Source organism: Bufo bufo, chromosome 1 (genome assembly GCF_905171765.1).
Source record: "Bufo bufo chromosome 1, aBufBuf1.1, whole genome shotgun sequence".
NCBI lineage: Eukaryota > Metazoa > Chordata > Amphibia > Anura > Bufonidae > Bufo > Bufo bufo.
This window is the reverse complement of record NC_053389.1, coordinates 843,196,276-843,213,809: the sequence shown is the minus strand read 5'-3', so window position 1 is coordinate 843,213,809 and position 17,534 is coordinate 843,196,276.

The following is a 17,534-nucleotide window of genomic DNA, read 5'->3' as shown; positions in this document are numbered from 1 at the left end:
TTGATCCAGGGAGTTATTCTGATTGCCTGATTGGAGTCGGGAAGGAATTTTTTATTCCCCTAAAGTGAGGAAAATTGGCTTCTACCTCACAGGGTTTTTTTGCCTTCCTCTGGATCAACTTGCAGGATGACAGGCCGAACTGGATGGACAAATGTCTTTTTTCGGCCTTATGTACTATGTTACTATGTTATGTACTATGTTACCCCAGCCTACTAGGGATGCGTCTGAAGTAAGTATGATCCAAGAGGGCTGGATCAGGGACTTGCCGTCCTTGAGGTGGGACCACCACCTTAGAGAGGATCAGACTTTGTAAGGCAGGGAGAGCACGGAATTGAGTCCCACTGGACTGTGATTCCACTTGGCTAGTACTTCCGACTGGAGCGGACGTAGATGCCATAATGCCCAAGGTACCACCTGAGCGGTTGAAGACATTAGTCCCAACATTTTCATCCATGTTCGAATCGTTACCTGTTTTGGTACAGAAAGAGAACGGGCTGTCTGTTGCACGGATTGCCTTCTTTCGGGAGTGAGATGAATCGTCATCCTGACTGAATCCACCAGGAACCCCAGGAACCTTACCGAGGTGGCTGGTTGAAGTTGGGATTTGTCCCAATTGATTATCCATCCCAACAGATGCAGGAATGTGACAGCCTGTTGGATGTGTTGGGACAGGATCGCTTGGGAAGTAGCTCTGAGGAGCCAGTCGTCCAGGTATAGAACTATACTCAGGCCCTGAAGCCTTAGCGCGGCCACCACAGAGACCACCATGTAACGGATCACCTGGCACCCCGACTGAGTACCTCCGTTGACGGATGCTCCTAGCGTTTTCCTGAGGTTTCCAGGCACTCTGGCAGACACCACAATCACCGAACCGAAGAAGCATATAAATCCTCTCAAGCATATGAATGCTGTAGACAGTTGAATAGGAAACCATACGAATAGGTTTACACTCCTAGCAGTCAAACTGGGACAGCATACCATAAATCCTCCCCCAAGAATGAGACGACACTTCACCTTGAGGGTTAAAACAGGAACTGACTTTATTTAGACACAGCACACCTACTTTAAACCCCCCAACAGCCTAATTTACATAAAATAGGGCACCTAGGACTATGGTACCAGGAAGGATGGGGCCAGACAATAGAAAGGGCTGATGGGAGATTGAGGAGGGACAGAGCAGCTGGTTTAACCACCTCAGCCCCCTTAGCTTAAACACCCTTAATGACCAGGCCACTTTTTACACTTCTGACCTACACTACTTTCACCGTTTATTGCTCGGTCATGCAACTTACCACCCAAATGAATTTTACCTCCTTTTCTTCTCACTAATAGAGCTTTCATTTGGTGGTATTTCATTGCTGCTGACATTTTTACTTTTTTTGTTATTAATCGAAATTTAACGATTTTTTTGCAAAAAAATGACATTTTTCACTTTCAGTTGTAAAATTTTGCAAAAAAAGACATCCATATATAAATTTTTCTCTAAATTTATTGTTCTACATGTCTTTGATAAAAAAAAAATGTTTGGGTAAAAAAAAAATAGTTTGGGTAAAAGTTATAGCGTTTACAAACTATGGTACAAAAATGTGAATTTCCGCTTTTTGAAGCAGCTCTGACTTTCTGAGCACCTGTCATGTTTCCTGAGGTTCTCCAATGCCCAGACAGTACAAACACCCCACAAATGACCCCATTTCGGAAAGTAGACACCCTAAGGTATTCGCTGATGGGCATAGTGAGTTCATAGAACTTTTTATTTTTTGGGGTAGTTATATAAGTTAGTTTTTTACAAAGTCTCATATTCCACTAACTTGTGACAAAAAATAAAAACTTCTATGAACTCACTATGCCCATCAGCGAATACCTTGGGGTGTCTTCTTTCCAAAATGGGGTCACCGGTCATTTTTTACACATTTTGATTTCAAACTTCTTACCACACATTTGGGCCCCTAGAATGCCAGGGCAGTATAACTACCCCACAAGTGACCCCATTTTGGAAAGAAGACACCCCAAGGTATTCCGTGAGGGGCATGGCGAGTTCCTAGAATTTTTTATTTTTTGTCACAAGTTAGTGGAAAATGCTGATTTTTTTTTTTTTGATTTTTTTTTACAAAGTCTCATATTCCACTAACTTGTGACAAAAAATAAAAACTTCCATGAACTCACTATGCCCATCAGCGAATACCTTGGGGTGTCTTCTTTCCAAAATGGGGTCACTTGTGGGGTAGTTATACTGCCCTGGCATTCTAGGGGCCCAAATGTGTGGTAAGAAGTTTGAAATCAAAATGTGTAAAAAATGACCGGTGAAATCCGAAAGGTGCTCTTTGGAATGTGGGCCCCTTTGCCCACCTAGGCTGCAAAAAAGTGTCACACATCTGGTATCTCCGTACTCAGGAGAAGTTGGGCAATGTGTTTTGGGGTGTTATTTTACATATACCCATGCTGGGTGAGATAAATATCTTGGTCAAATGCCAACTTTGTATAAAAAAATGGGAAAAGTTGTCTTTTGCCAAGATATTTCTCTCACCCAGCATGGGTATATGTAAAAAGACACCCCAAAACACATTGCCCAACTTCTCCTGAGTACGGTGATACCAGATGTGTGACACTTTTTTGCAGCCTAGGTGGGCAAAGGGGCCCACATTCCAAAGAGCACCTTTCGGATTTCACCGGCCATTTTTTACAGATTTTGATTTCAAACCACTTCTCACGCATTCGGGCCCCTAAAATGCCAGGGCAGTATAACTACCCCACAAGTGACCCCATTTTGGAAAGAAGACACCCCAAGGTATTTCGTGATGGGCATAGTGAGTTCATGGAAGTTTTTATTTTTTGTCACAAGTTAGTGGAATATGAGACTTTGTAAGAAAAAAAAAATCATCATTTTCCGCTAACTTGTGACAAAAAATAAAAAATTCTAGGAACTCGCCATGCCCCTCACGGAATACCTTGGGGTGTCTTCTTTCCAAAATGGGGTCACTTGTGGGGTAGTTATACTGCCCTGGCATTCTAGGGGCCCTAATGTGTGGTAAGTAGGTAAATGACCTGTGAAATCCTAAAGGTGCTCTTTAGAATGTGGGCCCCTTTGCCCACCTAGGCTGCAAAAAAGTGTCACACATGTGGTATCGCCGTATTCAGGAGAAGTTGGGCAATGTGTTTTAGGGTGTCTTTTTACATATACTCATGCTGGGTGAGAGAAATATCTCGGCAAAAGACAACTTTTCCCATTTTTTATACAAAGTTGGCATTTGACCAAGATATTTATCTCACCCAGCATGGGTATATGTAAAATGACACCCCAAAACACATTGCCCAACTTCTCCTGAGTACGGCGATACCACATGTGTGACACTTTTTTGCAGCCTAGATGCGCAAAGGGGCCCACATTCATTTTATGAGGGCATTTTTAGACATTTGGATCCCAGACTTCTTCTCACGCTTTAGGGCCCCTAGAATGCCAGGGCAGTATAAATACCCCACATGTGACCCCATTTTGGAAAGAAGACACCCCAAGGTATTCAATGAGGGGCATGGCGAGTTCATAGATTTTTTTTTTTTTTTGGCACAAGTTAGCGGAAATTGATATATTTTTTTTTTCTCACAAAGTCTCCCTTTCCGCTAACTTGGGACAAAAATTTCAATCTTTCATGGACTCAATATGCCACTCAGCGAATACCTTGTGGTGTCTTCTTTCCGAAATGGGGTCACATGTGGGGTATTTATACTGCCCTGGCATTCTAGGGGCCCTAAAGCGTGAGAAGAAGTCTGGAATATAAATGTCTAAAAAATTTTACGCATTTGGATTCCGTGAGGGGTATGGTGAGTTCATGTGAGATTTTATTTTTTGACACAAGTTAGTGGAATATGAGACTTTGTAAGAAAAAAAAAAAAATTCCGCTAACTTGGGCCAAAAAAATGTCTGAATGGAGCCTTACAGGGGGGGGGGGGGGGGTGATCAATGACAGGGGGGTGATCAATGACAGGGGGGTGATCAGGGAGTCTATATGGGGTGATCACCCCCCTGTCATTGATCACCCCCCTATAAGGCTCCATTCAGATGTCCGTATGTGTTTTGCGGATCCGATCCATGTATTAGTGGATCCGTAAAAATAATACGGACATCTGAATGCAGCCTTACAGGGGGGTGATCAATGACAGGGGGGGTGATCAATGACAGGGGGGTGATCAATGACAGGGGGGTGATCAGGGAGTCTATATGGGGTGATCACCCCCCTGTAAGGCTCCATTCAGATGTCCGTATGTGTTTTGCGGATCCGATCCATGTATCAGTGGATCCGTAAAAATCATACGGACATCTGAATGCAGCCTTACAGGGGGTGATCAATGACAGGGGGGTGATCACCTCCGTCATTGATCACTCCCCTGTAAGGCTCCATTCAGACGTCCTTATGTGTTTTGCGGATCCGATCCATCTATCAGTGGATCCGTAAAATTCATACGGACGTCTGAATGGAGCCTTACAGGGGGTGATCAATGACAGGGGGGTGATCAATGACAGGGGGGTGATCAAGGAGTCTATATGGGGTGATCACCTCCGTCATTGATCACTCCCCTGTAAGGCTCCATTCAGACGTCCGTACGTGTTCTGCGGATCCGATCCATCTATCAGTGGATCCGTAAAATTCATACGGACCTCTGAATGGAGCCTTACAGGGGGTGATCAATGACAGGGGGGTGATCAATGGCAGGGGGTGATCAGGGAGTCTATATGGGGTGATCTGGGGTGATCAGCGGTGATCAGTGGTTCATAAGGGGTTAATAAGTGACAGGGGGGAGTGTAGTGTAGTGGTGTTTGGTGCTACTTTACTGAGCTGCCTGTGTCCTCTGGTGGTCGATCTAAACAAAAGGGACCACCCGAGGACCAGGTAGCAGGTATATTAGACGCTGTTATCATAACAGCGTCTAATATACCTGTTAGGGGTTAAAAAAAATCCCATTTCCAGCCTGCCAGCGGTCGCCGCTGGCAGGCTGGAGATCCACTCGCTTACCTTCCGTTCCTGTGAGCGCGCGCGCCTGTGTGCGCGCGTTCACAGGAAATCTCGCGTCTCGCGAGGTGACGCACGGATGCGTCCAGGAGGAATGAATCAACCACCTTCCGGACGCATCCGTGCGTTAGGCGGTCGGGAGGTGGTTAAACTGGTGTCCCTGCGACAACACCTTGCTGGGGAAACAATGGGACAGGAAAAAGGGGGAGGAGAAGAGGCACAGAACAACAATGCCTGTAACATAGCAAACTTTACAGCCAGGGCAAGATATATACAGTCCACAACACACAGCAATACAAAATACCACATGCCCAAATTGCATTCAACGTACCAATTCACCAGGGGCCATAGTCAGTAGGCAGGAGGCGGGTAGCCAGGCCTCTCCAATGCCCAGTGGCGAGGTGGGTTCCGCCACACACCACTTTGGTGAAAGTGTGTGGGGCTGAAGAAATCCCAAACGGGAGGGCCAGAAACTGAAAATGTTTTAGGACCCCCCCCCCCCTGCCCGATGTTTACCGCGATCCTTAAGAATCTTCTGGACCCAGGATGGATGGGAATATGGAGATAAGCATCCTTGAGGTCTAGGGTTGCCAAGAAATCTCCCGGCATAAGAAGATTGGTCACCGACTGGATAGTTTCCATACGGAACTTCTTTTGTTTTATGAAACGGTTGAAGAACCTCAAATCTATAATCATCCTCCAATCTCCGGTATTCTTGGGTACCAGGAAAACTGGGGAGTAGATACCTGTTCCCCTCTCTTGGAGAGGAACCTCTTCTAAGGCCCCCTTCTGGAAGTATTCTAGCACGTAATTTTCTAGAATCTTTTGCTTGTTGCTGGGAAGAAGCCTTGTTTGGACGAACTTGTCCGGAGGCGGACTGCTCAAGTCCACAAGGTAGCCCTGAGAAATTACACGCAGGACCCAACTGTCCTGGATATGATCCTGCCAACAAGGTAGAAAGTGCTGTAGGCGACCGCCTACGGGAATGTGGGGAGAAGGGAGCCTTGGATTTCCAGTCAGACCGGCTAAATACCAAGAGCCTCGAGGAGGCCCGCAATCAGAGCGCCGAGGACTTCTTGGGGGGTCTAGAACCCGAGAGGATTTTCCTCCTCTACGGGAGCCCCAATTCCTCTGGGCTCTGGGTTGAGGTTCCGCCCTGGAACCAAACCCCTTGCCCCGACCACGAAAGGACTGCTGGGGAAGGGACTTGGCCTTCTTGTCTCACAGCCCTTCCATTATTTGGTCAAGCTCTGCACCAAAGAGTTTGCCGGGTTCATATGCCATGGCACAAAGATTGTGCTTTGAGGTCGTATCGGCCTTCCAAGGTTTAAACCAAAGCGGACGCCTGCCCGCGGTTGAGAGAGCCATGGACTTAGATGCCAGCTTCAACTGTTGTGGGGCTGCGTCACACAGGAAGTCTATGGCAAGGCTGGCCGTCTTACATGAGGCCAGAATGTCGTCCCTAGAGACCCCCTGGTCTAGGGCAGACTGAATCTGGGTGAACATTGTTTTCAGAAAATTCGCCACTTCAGACGAAGAAATCGCAACCGAGGCGGAGGCCGAGGCTGAGGAATAAGCGCGCCTAAGGGCGCAATCCGCCTTCCGATCCATTGGGTCTTGCAAACTTGACCCGTCGTCTGATGGGATCAGGGTCCTTCTCTATAGTTTTGCAATCGCCATGTCCACCATGGGGACAGGCCCCCAGGAAGATACTTGATCTTCTTTGACCGGAAACACTGCCTTGAATCTTTTGGTCAACACTGGACCCTTCTCCGGCTTTCTCCATTCCGTCTTCATCAGAGACAGGAGAGAACCATCTGCTTTAAAGGCCCTAGGCCCCCTAGAGGCAGAGGATGAGGCTTCCCCCAGATCAACCTCCTGGTCCCCCGACCGGACGGATTTTAGTAGCCGCTGGGCTTTCTCCAGCGGAAAAAAATATGAAAACCCGTCCTCCTCATCCGAGGAGGAAGAGGCTGAACCGTCTCTCGCCTCCTGACACCCCGATACCTCCATCGCCCGATGGGGGGAGGAGGGACAATGGCGTTTAGAAACCAGGGTATTCTTCAGCTCTTGTATGGAGGCGTTCACCTGGTTCATATTGGTCTCCATATAGCCATTTACCCAATCGACAACGTCGTGGACCGATGGCTCCAGCTGGGGGAGTGTCTTGGCCCTACAGGGAGGGCACCCGGAAAAATCCTAGGAGTCCTCCAGCACGATCTGGCAGTCATGGCACTGCAGGTGACGTCTCTTGCCAGCGGACTTCCTGCTGGGCTCTCGCTCACCGTCCCCGGTAGAAGACATGGCTGAAAAATAGAAGAGATATGAATTTAAGCATAATTCAAGAAAAAAAGACCTTTAACCGCAAGCTTCAGGATCTTTACCCAGAAGATCCTAGCAAGCTCTATTATAAAGGAAAAGTTTTTTCAGCAATACAGAGCTTTGCACGCAAACAACTCTAGCACCAACCACACGACTCAAGGTTAACAGAAAACTGCGCTCCAGGAGACTGAACCTGGAGCCTGACCATGTTTAAATAGGGTGTTTGGGCGCCAAACGGAAGCCCCGCCCAAAAAGGGGCGGGGTAAACCTCTAAAGCCTATTCCTTAGATCTGAGTAAAAAAAAAAAAAACATCCTCTGGAACCCAGAGAGGGACCCCTGACTCATATAAAGGCACCCAACAGCCCTAAACAGAGAAATACTCCCCGGCCGACGCTACTGTGATCGGCCGGAGAAAAAAACGGAAGTGACGTCACCTGACGTCACTTCCGCAAGATGGCGGCGCCCAGCAGAACATGCGGGACGCCGCTACCGCCGCTTCAGACCCCGAATGAGGTAAGACTGAACTCCAGCTAAGGAATCCTAGATCTCAGGCGGCGTAGGAGGAGCGGAACCCGCTCCCAGAGGGGAAAAAATAAAAAACACTCTCTCCACCGAAGGGATGGAGGAGTGAACCACCCGTCCTGTCTTGTCCGCAGGACAGAAAAAAACACAATGTCCGGAGGGTCACTCCCCTCTTTATTGGGGGCAGGGAGGGCGTGTATATGTCAGTTTTCTATTATTTCATTAAAACTTCCACCTGTCCTAACCAGTCCACAGGGGCAGAATACCCCATCTGTGCCACTGGTTAGGACGTAAGGGAACCTACCCTGCACCTGAGCCGAGTATCCATCCGGCAGTATGCGTGTGGTGAGTGGCGTCTCTGTCTCTGCGCATGCGCGAGTTGTAGAACGAGATTCCCGGAAATCACGTATTCGACATAGCGGTCACATGATCGGGAGTCCCGAAACCGCGCAAGCGCCCTCAATCACATGACGAGTCATGTGATAGAGCGTCCCAACCGTATGCCGGCAACCCAAGGTCCTAAACCAAAGCTAATGTGTTGTAAAGGATACTATAGGGCTGAGGATAGGATCCATTATGGGAGCGAAATACGGTAAATATCAGTCGTGCCACTCATCTCACGCATCATGAAATCCAGAATATGAACTTAGACTGAATGCCAATAATCGCCCATGTGCCAGCAACACTGGAAGCAGCCAATTGTGGATGCCCCATAGACAGTGTAGCGCTGCAATGGCAATAGTTGTAACCTAGCAGGACTGTGTTCTGGGCGAAGTGTGGAATGGACCACAGTTAGTTACAGACCCCCTTCCATGCTGACGGAGCACCACTAAAGCCCTGGAAGGGCTTCAAGAACAAGAGGGCCGTGACTTTTCTGAAGTTTTTCCCCGAGGGCTCCAAGCACTCCGCTCGACATCGTAACCACCACAGGAACAAGGACCAGGAACAGCTCTTACAAGAGCTAGGGGTTATAGCCAGGGGAGTATACAGCGTATAGCAATCCCCACACATGAGACGAGGCTCTATGGGGAATGTAAAACAGGAACTCTTTAATGGGTTATTTTTCAGCCTTTTATGCAGGTCTTCCAGCAAGGGACACTCCCTGGGGACCTTGTAGAAGACTGTGACAGTTTATAGATTAGCCAATCACATGCATTTACAGTATTGAAACCTTCCCAGCAATTGTACACAAAAGCCCCTTCCCTCTGTCTGTAACGCAATCAACAAAATACAATTACCAAACATAATGGGCTAACTTAGTCACTCACAGGGTTAAACACAGAAAACACCTCAAAACCCCACATATCCCCATAATTTATACATCTATGGATATCTCTGATCTGGGCGAACAACATATCCAAAAATCACCCAGATCCGAGCAGGGGTTCCCGAATTCCATGGAAGTCACATTTGGCCGACCGCAAGCATGGCTTTCCTGCACACAACAGTTCCATAGATTTAGGGTGTGCGGCCGGTCTGTCTTCTCCTTCAAAGTTAGTATATGGGCCATAATCCTGAGGCAAGAGGCCCCTCCAAAACCCAGTGGCGAGGTTATTTTTGCCACACATCTCCCCCTCCCAGGGAAGACTAACCAGACACCTGACCTCACGCCGGTCGGTACCTGAGTTAGTCTGGCAGCCCACCCACAACCAAATACTGGACCAGTTGAATTCGGTAGCCTGTCTCTGTCCAGTGAGTCCACCAAGGTTGTGTTAGTAACTGGTACTCCCGGTCTCTGTGTTTCTCCCTGGCTTGGAGTGGAGGTTGCTTTGTGGGCAGGGATCAGCGGTACTCTGCCCTGGTGCCAGCGCATCAGCTAGGCTAGCCTGTGGGGAGTCCGCCTCTGGACAAGATGATAGGGGAGGACAGAGGCAGACTGCGCTCTGCCCAGATGCCAGCTCTTCCGCTGGGGTAGTCTGTGGGGAGTCAGGCTCTGGACAAGAGGATAGGGGAGGGCAGAGGCAGACTGCGCTCTGCCCAGATGCCAGCTCTTCCGCTGGGCTAGCCTGTGGGGAGTCAGCCTCTGAACAAGAGGATAGGGGAGGACAGAGGCAGACTGCGCTCTGCCCAGATGCCAGCTCTTCCGCTGGGGTAGTCTGTGGGGAGTCTGGCTCTGGACAAGAGGATAGGGGAGGGCAGAGGCAGACTGCGCTCTGCCCAGGTGCCAGCTCTTTCGCTGGGGTAGCCTGTGGGGAGTCTGGCTCTGGACAAGAGGATAGGGGAGGGCAGAGGCAGACTGCGCTCTGCCCAGGTGACAGCTCTTTCGCTGGGGTAGCCTGTGGGGAGTCAGGCTCTGGACAAGAGGGTAGGGGAGGGCAGAGGCAGACTGCGCTCTGCCCAGATGCCAGCTCTTCCACTGGGATGTGGTCAGGGAATCCTACCCCCAGGACCTTGTTGCAGATCGGCTGTGGAGAGGAGGAATCGCTTACCTCCTCCTCCTGGCATTCCTGCTGGGTTGGTGGGGGATCTGTACCGGCCGTCCAGCATCTCGGTAGGTCTGGTGCAGAGACCGTGGTCCCATCTGCACCATCGGAGTTAGGGGTGCTGTCCCCCTGTGGTTGGGGAGAGAGACCGGTTGTCTCTTCTCCCTTTACAACCCACTGCTACTGGGGAGTCAGACCGACTGTCTCGACTCTCGGTAACGCTGCCTGGTGCTGGGTAGTGGGTGCGACCATCTCCACTCCTAGTAATGCTGGTTGCTGCAGGGACGGGGGACCGACAATCTCCTCTCCCTGTGATCCTGTCTGCCGCTGGGGAGAGAGACCGGCTGTCATCTCTCCCTGTAAGGTAAGTGTCACGGCCAATTTATGTTGACCGTGACGCTGTTGCGTGCAGACTGGTTGCCGGGGGCAACGTGTAGTTTTCTGTTTGCACGTACACTTTCCTTTATTTGGTGCATTCCCCGTTTTGGTGGTCACGGGGTTAATTTAGGTGTGGTGGGTGTGACCTCAGGCCTCTTTATATGATGGTGTTTTGGAGCCTGTGGTCAGTCTTATTTAGTTGTCTGCCTGAGTAGGACCTCTGCTCCCTGGCGGTATGTCTTTGTGTCTGTGTGAGTCACCCTTATTTATTATATTGATTCCTTGCCATGGCTGTGTGTCCCCTCCGATGTGTCTCTGTTTTCCTCCCCCACCTGGTGTATGTTGTATAGGTGTGGTTGGTGTATGGAGGTTTTCTGGTGGTGTCTGGGCTCCGCAAGGGGCGTGCTTTCCCGGAGGGGTTTAAGCGAAGACAAGACTGTGGGTTTCCCAGCCTGGAGCCTCATTCCATCTTGGCTACGGCAGGTAAGTGTGGATTGCATAGTTATGTTGCTGTGTAACTTAACTGCCGTACTGTTTATCCCATGGTCTTGCTTCCTGTCTGCCACTGGGTCTCTGGAGACACCTTTTCATCCGTGGTGTAGGATGAATGGGTGGTCTCTGCCCTGTCGTTTGGCCTAGGGCATTACAGGGATAGTAGGGTCCTAGGTTCGTGAGCATGAGCCCCCTTAACATCTGAGGCGGCTCAATCGCTAGGAGTCCATGGAGAGCTCAGGGTTACTTTAGGTGGTGACCAGCTCCTTGTGCCCTGCTATCTTGCTTTGCAGCCACTTCCATTGCACGATGGGGGGTTTTCCCCGCTCCCCGCCGTGACAATAAGCTGCCGATGGGGAGTCAGACCGACTGTCTGGACTCTGGGTAACGCTGGCTGTAGTTGGGGATCTGGGCCGGCTGCCCAGCATCCCTGTAGGGCCGGTGAAGAGACTTCGGTCCCATCTCTACCTGCCGTCGGGAGGTCTTCCCAGAACCAGTCGATGAAGTTCCCTACTATGGGAGTTGGTAGGAAAGCAGGGGGTATCGCCGTCAAGTCTTTCCAGTTGTAGGGGGGCAGATCTGGCTCTGCTTGTCGAGTAGGTTGGGGATGAACGGAGCTGAGCAGGTGTTGGTAGGTCTGCTCCAGCTCCCACTCCCTTGTTACCAGGTGGGTCATGTCTTTGCTCACCTCCCATCCGCCAGCATAAACATGCATGCCCATCCAGTAGTCATAGATGTCCCAAAACCTAGACTCCTCCATGCTGCCGAGATCAATGTCCTCCTCCAAGGCCTCTCATAGTAACCCAGGTCCATCCTAATCCTTCCCTTCAGGTAAGTCGTGCTCGGCCGTCCAGGGGGGATGTTGAATGACATGCCACCTTAGGGCCCGGTAAGCGTCCTCTAGCCAAAGCTCCTTACATACCAGGCTCTGGAGCTCTGTTACCCAGTCATCCAGGGGGTGCTCTCCCAAGAGACCCATCCTCATCGCCACACGCTTCTGTAGCCGCTGATCATAACTGAGGAGACTCTCACCTCGCCGCCGCTGGGCATTTTCCAGGGCATCATACCAGACTTCCTTTCTGTCTGCATCCCTGTAGTCCGCGGCCGCCTCCTCGCCATGGAACACTGTCCAAAGACTAGCTGATTCCATCCTGCTGTATCCAGGGGCGCTGTACGGATACTAGCGTTGCCCTCCATATACTCCACGAACTGTGTCTCCGAGCTGCTCCTCCTCGCACTAGGACACCATCCCACTGCTGCTACCACTGTAACGGATCTCCTGGCACCCCGACTGGGTACCTCCGTTGATGGGTGCTCCTAGTGCTTCCCGAGGGCTCCAAGCACTCCGCTCGACACCGTAACCACCACAGGAACAAGGAACAGGATGGCTGTAAAAATGTTATGGAAAGGGCTAGAGGGCTGAAAATGGCATAAAAATGTGGTTAAGAGCATGGCGAGTGCGCTGCAAACAAATGTGGATAGGGAAATGACTTTAAATAACATAAAATACATAAAAATTAAAACTAATAATCTTGATCTAGGAGGACGAGGTCCATATGGAGTAGGAGGTTGAGGAGGCGGTGGATGTGGCGGTGTAGGTGGAAGCGCCGGTGGAGGAGGAGGAGGAGGTAGCCTACACTGCTTTTTGGTTTTAAATTTATTTATATTTTTTTTTAATTAGGGTACACCCCAAAACATTGGGAAATATAACCTGTGATAACGCCCTCCAGCCGTGCTAAACACACGTTCAGACAATACACCGGCTGCAGGGCAGGCCAGCACCTCCAAGGGGTAAAGGGCAAGCTCAGGCCGTGTGCCCAATTTGGAGACCCAGAAGTTGCAGGGGCTGACCCCTGTCAGTCAGTTCGTGTAGGCGTGTGCACACTTACTGCTCCACCATGTCGCACGTCCCCGTGATGTTCACCATCCATTTGGATATCTGCTCTATCAAGTTTCCATGTTCTTTTCTGTGCCTACCATGGTGATCGCGGTTAGCGGCGAATCAGGGTTCCAGGCCAGAGAGGGAGCGTGAGAAAGAGAGACCACATCCAAGGGAGGTCAATGGCTGCAATGGGATGAAGCGGAAATGTGGGAGAAGCTATTAAAGCAGAAGGATCGAATGAAAGGGCCAATTAAAGACGAAGTTTAGAAATTTAAGTCCCTGTCACCTATGCAGAGCAGGGGTTTATTCATGTCAAAAATTGTAAAATGTTCACTGCAGAACACTCCAGTGATGCCCGTGATCTGATTTGGGTGCCACCCTGCTGTGAACGGGGATCCTTCTCCTCATCCTCCAGACCTAGACAGTACGCCTGCTACTGCCCACCGCAGCAAGGGACCGAGCACACCAAAGCCGGCTCCAAGGAGTTCCCTGACGTGGCAGTTCTTCAGACAATGTGCTGACGAGAAGACACGAGTGGTTTGCACGCTGTGCAATCAGAGCCTGAAGCGAGGCATAAACGTTCTCAACCTGAGCACAACCTGCATGACCAGGCATCTAAGTGCAAAGCACGAGCTGCAGTGGAGAAGACGCCTCAAAAACCAAGAAAGGTCTCTGGCTCCTCCTGCTTCCTCTTCTGCTGCAGTCGTGGCCTCTTCATCCACCTCTGGAGTGACAGTGCCACCTGCCACCCCGCAGAGGATCTGCAGGCAACACCACCACCTGGGTCACCAAGCATCTCCACAATGTCCCACGGAAGCGTTCAGCTCTCCATCTCCCAAACGCTGGAGAGGAAGAGGAAGTACCCCCCTACCCACCCGCCATCCCTGGCCCTGAATGCCAGCATTTCTAAATTACTGGCCTTTGAAATGCTGTCATTCCGTCTGGTGGAGACGGAGAGTTTTATAGGCCTTATGGCGGTGGCTGTCCCACAGTACGTGGTGCCCAGCCGCCACTACTTTTCCAGGAGAGCCATCCCTTCCCTGCACAACCAAGTGGGGGACAAAATCAGGTGTGCACTGCGCAACGCCATCTGTGGCAAGGTGCACCTGACTACGGATACGTGGACCAGTAAGCACGGTCAGGGCCGTTATATCTCCATAACAGCACACTGGGTAAGTGCAGTGGCGGCTGGGCCTGAGGCGGAGAGCAGTTTGGCGCATGTCCTTCCACCACCGAGGATTGCAGGGCGCTTCAGTTTGCCTCCTGTTGCTTCCGCCTCCTACTCCGCTTCCTCATCCTCTACCGGCTCCTCATCCGGTCAGCGTAACCCCTTCACCACCAACTTCAGCACAGCCAGGGGGAAACGACAGCAGGCAGTGTTATAACGTATCTGTTTGGGGGACAAACCCCACACCGCGCAGGAGCTGTGGACGGGCCTTGACCAACAGACCGACGAGTGGTTGGTGCCAGTCAGCCTCAAGCCCGGCCTGGTGGTGTGCGATAATGGGCGAAATCTCGTAGAAGCTCTGGGACTAGCCGGTTTGACGCACATCCCTTGCCTGGCGCATGTGCTGAATTTAGTGGTGCAGAGATTCCTTAAACATTACCCTGATATGTCAGATCTGCTGCATAAAGTGCGGGCCGTCTGTGCGCGCTTCCGGCGTTCACACCCTTCTGCTGCTCGCCTGTCTGCGCTGCAGCGTAACTTCGGCCTTCCCGCTCACCGCCTCATATGCGACGTGCCGACCAGGTGGAACTCCACCTTGCACATGCTGGACAGACTGTGCGAGCAGCAGCAGGCCATAGTGGAGTTTCAGCTGCAGCACGCACGGGTCAGTCGCTCTGCGGAACAGCAACACTTCACCACCAATGACTGGGCCTCCATGCCAGACCTGTGTTCCTCATTGCACTGTTTCGAGTACTCCACCAACATGGCCAGTGCCGATGACGCCGTTCTCAGCGTTACTATCCCACTTCTATGCCTCCTTGAAAAAACGCTGCAGGCGATGATGGAAGAGGATGTGGCACAGGAGGAGGAGGAAGAGGGATCATTTCGTAGGGTTTCCAGCAAGTCATTCCCAAGTGCCTCCGAGGGTGGGTTCCTGCACCCACAAACACAAGGTACACAATTGTCCAGCCAGGGCACAGTTCTGGAGGATGAGGAGGTGGAGGAGGAGGAGATGGAGGAGGAGGAACCATGTTCACAGCAGGGTGGCACCCAGACCAGCTCATGGCCATCACTGGTGCGTGGCTGGGGGGATTGACTTCAATGGGGTTTGGGTTCGGGTCAAGTTCGGGTCCCGAACTCAAACTTTTTTGTGAAGTTCGGCCGAACTCGAACATCCAGGTGTCCGCTCAACTCTATTTGTCACTAAACATTTTGGAAGGAAAGGCGAGTTCTCTCAGGGGTATCTGTGCCCCCCGCCGCACCGAGCACCCGCTCTGGCCGGGCAGGAAAGCATGTCCATGGAAAACTCGCCCAGTTGGGGCCACACATCAAGTTTGCATGCCCAGAAGTCCAGGAGATCTTGGATCATGGGTTACAGGGTGCAGTCCAAGTATGTCACCGCCTGCTGGTTCAGGTTCTGCTGGATGTCCTGCTGCTGGAGCTGGGTGGTTTCTTCAGAGGGCGGCTGAAGAAAGCTGCTCATTATAGACGGAAGTTGATGCATATGATGCTGGTGATGCTTCTATCCCCCCCCCCCCCTTCCCCCCACACACACAACAGCCCCCCCAGTAAGACCTTAATGAGGACCGCCTGGTAATATGGAGGCTGTACTATAGTGTGAAGGCTGAAATCTGTAGGCTGTAATATAATGTGGAGGCTGTAATATCATGTGGAGACTGGTAATATGGAGGCTGTAATGTGGAGGCTGTAATATAATATGGAGGCTATAATGTAATGTGAAGGCTATAATATAATATGGAGGCTGTAATATAATGTGGAGGCTGTAATATAATGTGAAGGCTGTAATATAATGTGAAGGCTGTAATATAATGTGAAGGCTGTAATATAATGTGGAGGCTGTAATATAATATGGAGGCTGTAATATAATATGGAGGCTATAATGTAATGTGAAGGCTATAATATAATATGGAGGCTGTAATATAATGTGGAGGCTGTAATATAATGTGGAGGCTGTAATATAATGTGAAGGCTGTAATATAATGTGGAGGCTGTAATATAATATGGAGGCTGTAATATAATATGGAGGCTGTAATATAATGTGGAGCCTGGTAATAAGGAGGCTGTAATATAATGTGGAGCCTGGTAATATGAAGGCTGTGATATAATGTGAAGCCTGGTAATATGGAGGCTATAATGTAATGTGGAGCCTAGTAATATGGAGGCTGTAATATAATGTGGAAGCTGTAATATAATATGGAGGTTGTAATTTAATGTGGAGGCTGTAATATAATGTGGAGCCTGGTAGTATGGAGGCTGTAATAAAATGTGGAGCCTGGTAATATAGAGGCTGTAATATAATGTGGAGCCTGGTAATATGGAGGCTGTAATATAATGTGGAAGCTGTAATATAATATGGAGGCTATAATGTAAAGTGGAGGCTGTAATATAATGTGGAGGCTATAATGTAATGTGGAGGCTGTAATATAATATGGAGGCTATAATGTAATGTGGAGGCTGTAATATAATGTGGAGCCTGGTAATAAGGAGGCTGTAATATAATGTGGAGCCTGGTAATATGGAGGATGTAATATAATGTGGAGCCTGGTAATATGGAGGCTATAATGTAAAGTGGAGGCTGTAATATAATGTGGAGGCTATAAAATAATATAAAGGCTATAATGTAATATGGAGGCTGTAATATAATATGGAGGCTATAATGTAATGTGGAGGCTGTAATATAATATGGAGGCTATAATGTAATGTGGATGCTTTAATATAATATGGAGGCCGTAATGTAATGTGGAGGCTGTAATATAACGTGTAGGCTGTAATATAATATGGAGGCTATAATGTAATGTGGAGTATGTAATGAAATTTGGAGGCTGTAATATAATGTGGAAGCAGTAATATAATATGGAGGCTGTAATGTGGAGGCTGTAATATAATATGGAGGCTATAATGTAATGTGGAAACTATAATATAACATGGAGGCTATAATGTAATGTGGAGGCTGTAATATAATTTGGAGGCTGTAATATAATTTGGAGGCTGTAATGTAATGTGAAGGCTGTAATATAATATGGAGGCTATAATGTAATGTGGAGCCTGGTAATAGGGAGGCTTTAATATCTTGTGAAGCCTGGTAATATGGAGGCTGTAATATCATGTGGAGGCTGTAATATCATGTGGAGCCTGATAATATGGAGGCTGTAATATATTGTGGAGGCTGTAATAATGTGGAGGCTGGTAATGTGAAGGCTTTAATATATTGTGGGGCCTGGTAATATGGAGTCTGTAATATTATGTGAAGGCTGTAATATAATATAAAGGCTGTAATATAATATTGAGGCTGTAATTATAATGTGGAGGCTGTAATGTAATG